The sequence below is a fragment of the Hyperoodon ampullatus genome, assembly GCF_949752795.1.
Source record: "Hyperoodon ampullatus genome assembly, chromosome: 3".
NCBI lineage: Eukaryota > Metazoa > Chordata > Mammalia > Artiodactyla > Ziphiidae > Hyperoodon > Hyperoodon ampullatus.
Window position 1 is genome coordinate 150,632,551 of NC_136916.1, and position 8,382 is coordinate 150,640,932.

Genomic DNA, 8,382 nt, shown 5'->3' on the forward strand with positions numbered 1-8,382 from the left:
ACCTATCTAGAGGATCATTTGGGGTGGGACCAAGGACCCAAGTACCTGAACCACTAGGGGCACTGGAATCTGTTTTCTCTTAAAGAAAGTTTGAAGACTATTTCAGCAGACAATGAATCAAAGCTGTGAGGAGATGCTCATCCAGAAGCAGGGAAGAGTGGCATTTCTGTAGCAAGTGTCAGCCTTTCCAGCTGACTTCTTTAAGGCACATGGAAATAAGAGAAGTAAGAGAAGGAGATGCAGGCCTCACAAACAGCCAAAGAGTTCATTTGAAAGAGGAAGCTCGCTACAAAAGCCATCCAAAATAAAGGCAGCTCCCAGCGGGCTCTGGGAGCTGAAGGAGTTTGAAGTCTTGTGGGTATTTAAAAAACAAGAACAAGCTCACCCTCAATCTCTCCATTCATCCACAGAACAATCAATCATGGCCTTGGCAGCTGGTAGGCCATGCTGGTTCCCTGAGATCCAGAACCAGCTCTGGTATGTTCTAGGCACTGAGCTGAAGAGGAGGCATCAAAACTGTAATCTAGTTTGCTCTCTTCTTGGGGATGGAGGTGGAGGGGTTCTTAATCCATTCCAAAATCTCAAAGCACAGGAAAAAAAAAATCAAAATCTGGATATGGGAGATGCTCCTAGGGCCAGACCTCCTGTTTCAGGGAGAGTCGAATTGAAACCAAGGCACGCTGCTTCCACTCACCCCGTTCATTCATTCACTCATCTATCGGAGGCTTTCTATAAGGGAGGCTTTGTGCTAGGCACAGGTGGCAAAATAAAAATAAACCAGACGTGGAAACAACCCTCAAAAAAGCAATTCCCGTCCATCTGGAGAGAGAATAAAAATAGTAGGCCAACCCTGCAAGTAAGCAGAGTAATTACTCGATGTGACTTAAAAGGGAAAAGTTGTCTGCCCAGCCAGTCTCGCCTTTTCCTGGCATGGTGCCCATAATCCCATCCTTGGGTGTTTATTTTTTTTTAATAAATTTATTTATTTTATTTATTTATTTTTGGCTATTTTTATTTTTGTCTTCGTTGCTGCGCACGGGCTTTCTCTAGTTGTGGCGAGCGGGGGCTACTCTTGGTTGTGGTGCACGGGCTTCTCATTGCGGTGGCTTCTCTTTGTTGCGGAGCACAGGCTCTAGGAGCTCAGGCTTCAGTAGTTGTGGCTCGCAGGCTCAGTAGTTGTGGCACGCGGACTCTAGAGCTCAGGCTCAGTAGTTGTGGCAGCCGGGCTTAGTTACTCCCTGCCATGTGGGATCTTCCCGGACCAGGGCTCGAACCCATGTCCCCTGCATTGGCAGGAGGATTCTCAACCACTGTGCCACCAGGGGAGCCCAACACTTAAAGATTTTAAGCTAGGGGTGAAAATGAAGTGGTTGCCTTTTCAGAAAGCTCATTTCAGCAGCAATATGACCGCAGATTGGAAAGAGGCTGAGCTGGAGGGCAGGGAACCTGCCAGTAGGTGGCACTGGGGTGAAGATAAGGGGCAGGATCGGTGACTTCTAAGGAAGTGGTGATTTCTAAGGAAGTAGAACCTGCAGGACTTGGTGTCTGGCTTGCTGTGGGATTGAGGGAGATGGGAGAGACCCAGGATACTGCCAGGTTTCTGGCTCCTGGAAATGCCAGCAGCCAGCTCCCCTCGACTACAGAAATATGAAGTCAAGGTCAAGGCCTGAAGGCTGGAGGCCAGCGAAGCCCTAGGACTTTCTACTGTGGGAGAGGAGCGTGCCTTACTAAAAATCGTCCAAACTCCCCCATAATATTAGTATAAATCTCTTCCCCTGGGGGAATGGTGACCTAGGCTGGGATTCTCTTATACCCCCTTTCCTCTGGTTTTTCCTTTCTCAATGGGCTCTACCTTCCATTAAGGGCCTCTTCCAAATCCCTTCCTGCTAATCTCCACCCTTTCTTTCAGGGCATGTTCTGAATCGGCTTAAAGAAGCAACTCCTCCTGGGTAGTTGCATCTTAAGAGGGGATTCTAGGACACCTCAAAACTTTCACAAGAGGGCTTCCCTGGTGGCGCAGTGGTTAAGAATCCACCTGCCAATGGAGGGGACACGGGTTCGAGCCCTGCTCCAGGAGGATCCCACATGCCATGGAGCAACTAAACCCATGCGCCACAACGACTGAGCCTGAGCTCCAGAGCCCACGAGCCACAACTCCTGAAGCCCAGGCGCCTGGAGCCCATGCTCTGCAGCAAGAGAAGCCACCGCAGTGGGGAGCCCGTGCACCGAGAAGTGGCCCCCGCTCACCGCAACTAGGGAAAGCCCGCGCACAGCAACAAAGACCCAACGCAGCCAAAAATAAATTAATTAATTAAAAAAAAACTTTCACAAGAAAGGGATCAAGACTTCATGAGATATACACACACATACATACACACGCACGCACGCAGAAGCAGTGCCTTGATTAGAATCGCAGGCACCAGGAAAGTCAGCGAATGGGATATTTTTATACAAGAGCTTTCTCCACTCAAATCACAGGGAGTAATCAGTCTACTCTGAGGACTGGCCCTGGCCCCTTTTCTCCCTCACTAATGCCAGACAGTCACAAGTGGTCCTCGGTTCTTCCCGAGAGAGGCACTGGTTATAGAGCTCTCACCAAGTCTATTTTTTTAAGATAGCTAACTCCTCTCTCTACCTGCCAAGCCCAAATTTTCCAAGTCTGCCCTCGGCTCATCCACATGGACACCATATCTGAAATCCTGGCAGCTCTTGCATCCTAAATCAAAGCACCTGGCAAGGTCCTCCTGCAGAGAAGAACAGAATGGAGCAGGGAGGGGGGAAACTTCCTTCCACCATTACCACCACGGGGAGTGACCAGAACCATGTTTGGACCAAGACATAAATGAACCAATTTCCCTTCAGACTGTATCCACACATAAAGAAATAAACTCACCCCCTCAGCCATTTCCTGGTAAAGAAACTTCCTTTCCTCTGCAAAATGGCTGCCCCAAGAGCCCCCAAAGAGGGCTTTCCTCGGGGTATTGCTTTACGTGTGGTAACGCTCAGAGGCACCTGTCTCCCTCACTCACACCACTGACATGACCTCGGGCTTGTCCTCTGTCATTAGGCAGGACTCATCCAGGAAGAGTGGAAGAGCCAAGCACAGGAGAACATACTAAGTCTGGTTGTTCTGCATATATTTACACCACCATATAAAAATAGGTGTCCACAAGCCGGAGAGGTGGACAGAAGCCACAGGACCTAAAATGTCCCACACTCTGGCAAAGAAGGGGACAGAGGCTTGCTGAATTGCAGATGTTTTCTACTCTGACGCTCTAGGCGATGAACTCTGGCCTGCATAGCTGCAGAAGGACCTCAACTCCATGTTTATTCTACTCAAGAGGAAAAAGGAAGATGAGAAAACGTTCCTGAAGTCCACAGAGGACCCAGTACATTTTAAATGCTTCTAAGCCAACGGGGGCAGCCAGCCTGGGGACAGCTCCTCCCAGGGGGTCCAGAACCCAAATGAAAATAATGATAGAGGGTGAGTGAGGTGGGACTGCTAGAAAAGAAACAGAATGGAAGCAATTTGTTCCTGTAAAGAGGAGAAGCAAAAATCCAATGAAAGGGGATTATTAAGGTCTAGACAAGAAATGAAATTTATTTTGGTACCTAGATTCCCAAAGTCACCGTATGTTCTCTGTTCTCACCAACCAAAGTTTTTTATCCCTGCACAACAGACAAAACTTTGTATAATTGCCATTTTGTAATAGTTGGGGCTCACTGACAATTCTGAAAAACAGGGCTATTTTCTAAACACAAGTGGGCTCACTCACAATGACTCTGAAAACCATGATGTTTCTAAAAAGGCTTTTTATAAAGCTGATATTAAACATTTTAATCATACCCATTGGTAGGGTATAGGATGTAAACCTATGTGGATTAAATGGATCTCAAGGGACTTCACTGGTGGTGCAATGGGTAAGACTCTGTGCTTCCACTGCAGGGGACATGGGTTCAATCCCTGGTTGGGGAACTAAGATCCCGCATGTCGCATGGCATGGCCAAAAAAAAAGAAAGAAAGGAAAATACGCTTGTATTTTAGAGTATCTCATTTTCCGTCTCCCACAAAATGTGGAGGGTAGGTATGGCACCTTTAAATCTCCAGAGCCTGGCCCTAAGCCTAGCAGATGGTTAATACCTGGTAGTTGAAACAATAAATAAAAGCATAAATAACTATATCTAGTAACAGAAATCCCACCCTATTAAAAAACAACTCTATTTCATACGCACAAGGATGGCTAGAATCAAAAAGTCAAATGACGGGCTTCCCTGGTGGCGCAGTGGTTAAGAATCCGCCTGCTGATGCAGGGGACACGGGTTCGTGCCCTGGTCTGGGAGGATCCCACATGCCGCGGAGCGGCTGGGCCCGTGAGCCACGGCCGCTGAGCTTGCGCGTCCGGAGCCTGTGCTCCGCAACGGGAGAGGTCACAACAGTGAGAGGCCCGCGTACCGCACAAAAAAAAAAAAAAAAAAAAAAAAAAGTCAAATGACAAGTGTTGACGAGGGTATGGAGAAATCAGAACCCTCTCACACTGCTGGTAGGATTGTAAAATAGTCCAGCTGCTTTGGAAAACAGCCTGGCAGTTCTGCAAACAGTTAAACATATCATATGACCCAGCAATTCCACTCCTGGGTATAGATCTAAGAGAAGTGAAAACATATGTCCACACAGAAACTTGTACATGAATGTTCATAGCAGCATTATTCATAATAGCCAAAAGGTGGAAACACTCAAATGTCCATCAACAGATGAATGGATAAACAAAAGGTGGTATATCCACACAACAGAATACTATTCAGCCATAAAAAAGAATGAAGTACTGATACATACAACAACATGGATGAATCTTGAAAATATTATGCTAAGAGAAAGAAGTCAGTCACAAAAGACTACATTCTAGGGCTTCCCTGGTGGCGCAGTGGTTGAGAGTCTGCCTGCCGATGCAGGGGACACGGGTTCGTGCCCCGGTCCGGGAAGATCCCACATGCCGCGGAGCGGCTGGGCCCGTGAGCCATGGCCACTAAGCCTGCGCGTCCGGAGCCTGTGCTCCACAAGGGGAGAGGCCACAACAGTGAGAGGCCCGCGTACCAAAAAAAAAAAAAAAAAAAAAAAAGACTACATTCTATGTGATTCCATTCATATGAAAGTCCAGAATAGGGAAACCCATAGAGATTAAAACTATTATTTATTAGTGATTTACTTAGGACTGGAGAGGGCAGGTGCAGGGGAAGAGGAGGGTAATAGCTAAAGGATACAGGATTTCTTTTTGAGGTGAAAATGTTCTAAAGTTGACAATGGTGATGGTTGCACATATCTGTGAATACAATAAAACCCATTCAATTGTATACTTTAAATGAGTGATTGTACAATATATAAATTTATATCTCAATAAAGTGTTTTTTGATCTCTACTCATAATAATGGCAGAAGTTCACTAACCCAGAAATTTCTATGGCCACTTTCTCCCTGAGAAATGCATCAGACAGTAGAAAACGTTGACTACTGGAGAGAATTCAACCTTCAACTGGATAATTCTATATTCATGTTAGTCTCTTGCTTTATAGCAAGTAACATAGAGAGAAATTCCTTGCCATGAAAAGATTGAAATATTGAAGCTATAACTATGACCAAACAAATGAGCTCATTAACAGAGATTCTGAAGGCCGATGGATTTCTGGTCTTTCTATAAAGTCAAATATAAGTGTTGTGATCTTGCATAATAGCCTCTCTGGGGTGCTTCCTAAAGTGAAATCTCATAAAGTGGGGGCTGAACCAAGAATCTATTTTTCTTAATGACCAAAGCTACTCCTATCCCAAGTTTGATTTCTTTTTAATCCTTATTTATACAGGGGGTAGGAGGGCCAATTTCATCAGAATTGGGGTCTATTTTCATTTTCGTAATGTCTTTAGCTAGTGTTTATCATAAATTGTGAATTTTGGTTAAACTCTCCTATGGTAAAACCAAGGAACGGGACAAGGAATGCTATGACTGGATACATTGATGACGATACTGAAGAGTAAGGAGGGAGGTACAGAGGAAAGCATAATCAGAAAACCTCAGAACTAAACCCTGGCTCGACTGCTTACAAGATATACAACCTCTGGCCTATGATTTAACCCAGTACCTCAGTTGATTCATCTGTAAAGTGGGGATATCGATACCAGCTCCTAAGGGTTTCTGGGAAGAACACATGTCATAGCGTAAGTGATGTAAGGAAAAGCACCTGAGAAATACTTCTCCCTTCTTCTTAGGAAGAGGATGAAAGATGCAGTGCTCGTTGGTGCTTAAGAGGTACAAAGAAGGGAAAGAACAGAAGATAAGGGACGGTGGGCTTCCCTGGTGGCGCAGTGGTTGAGAGTCCCCCTGCCGATGCAGGGGACACGGGTTCGTGCCCCAGTCCGGGAAGATCCCACATGCCGCGGAGCGGCTGGGCCCGTGAGCCATGGTCACTGAGCCTGCGCGTCCGGAGCCTGTGCTCCGCAACGGGAGAGGCCACAGCAGTGAGAAGCCCGGGTACCACACAAAAAAAAAAAAAAAAAAAAAAGAAAGAAAGAAAGAAAATAAGGGACGGTGGAGTTACGGGGAGTCTGAGGTAAACAGCATGTGGTCCACTAAATCTGCTGAAGCCAGATAATCCTCGGCCAAAATGGGAGGCAAGACGTGCCTGTGAGCAAGGAAAAAGGGCATTAGACGTAACAGAAAGCAAAATGAGAGGCAAATTGATCTGTCAGTAAATTCTTTGAGTTTATAAAGCAGTCCGTCCTTTCAAGAATTTCCTTTTGGGATATCTAGGGATTAGATGTGGATGTGGTGGATGACAATAGGATGTGATTAAACGTAATATCCAGGATGTGTGTACTAGCAAGTTACTGTTAACAGGGATATTTCAAAAGCCTGGATTTTCAGGGAGAAAGCCGTCATGGAAACCAACGTCTAGTCAACGTTAGAGTGTCTCCTCTTTTGACACCCCATTAGGAGGAGGATGGGGTTGTGCAACTGTTCTTTACTTAAAAGAATAAAACCGAAATCTTGAAAAAAATGCACGAAGTCCACCCGCCCAAATTTGTTACTGGCAATTGGGCGCCCTCTAGTGTCCGTTAGTGGGGAAGACAGACTTTGAAAGCGGCAAAAGTTGAAAAATCCTACAGGGTCCCAGCCTTGGAAGAAACTGACAAACCGGCAACGCTTACACAGATACCTCCAAGGCAGAAAAGGGTTGAAAAAGAATCAAGATGATACAAGTGAGTCCTTCTGTCATGAACATCGTAGGTATTCACAAGATGTTTGTTAAATGATTTAATGGCATTAGGTCCATGGCAAACAGTCCTGAATTAATGCCACATCAGGGTATTGACATGTAATGAACATGCCACCTGTCAAATGGATACAGCAATGGAAAACTTGATTGTTCAAATTTTAGAATGTATTCTGAGTGATACAGCTGAGTAAGAACCATGGCAGGGTCACCTATTTGAAATTAAGGAACTGCTCCATTGGGTCTACCAAATGTGCATGCTGTCAATAAAAGCAAGTCACCTTTTCCTCTATGAGCTTTGGTGAGTCCATCTGCAAAGCTGGGGGAAGTGGGGAACATGGCTTGCCTATGAAGAAAGATTACCCATGAGCCCACATACTGTTAAAACAGTAAAACATAGTTGATTTATTTATCACCCATGCTGAGTCAGGTGGGAAAAAAAATGCCCAGTTCCATAGCCAAAGCTGTTTTGGCATCATATCTATGATTCACTGTGAGGGAAAGAAAAAATTCACCACACACACTTACCTCAAATTGCTTGCCAGGCCAGTTTCTTTTGTTGCCAGAAACATATTCAGTGGATTTGACAATATATGGAGCAAATATTCCCTGGTTATTCCAGGTTTGCCCAGGAGGATTGCAAGGATTTTTTCTTAAGGAGAAAATAAAACCCAGTCCCAGCATGCAATGATCCACTTTTATCAGAGTACCTGGATTTCTGGGACAGCCAGCAATACACTGGAACCTGCATTCTCCCTGTTTTGAGAACTTAGAGAGACAATCCCTATACAACTTCAGGGTGAATATACACACCATACACCATATTACTTCCTTCACTTATGAAATCTACAACAACTTCTACTTCTTTCTATGAGAATGCCAAGTTGTATCTACAGCCCTTATTTATGTCCCCTGGATGAATGGTCAATTACCTGAAACCGAATATCCAGCAGAATGGCCTGAGATGCCCTGCCCTGCCTTTTGGAAAAGCCCTACAGGCCGCACTTCCTGAAGGTTGATACTTCCGATAACTGTTCATTTGGCCTAGAAGTCACAGACATTTATGCCTCAGACAGTCTGGAGAGAGGTGCCCAGAGCACAGACTGAGAACTCAAAAGATTGT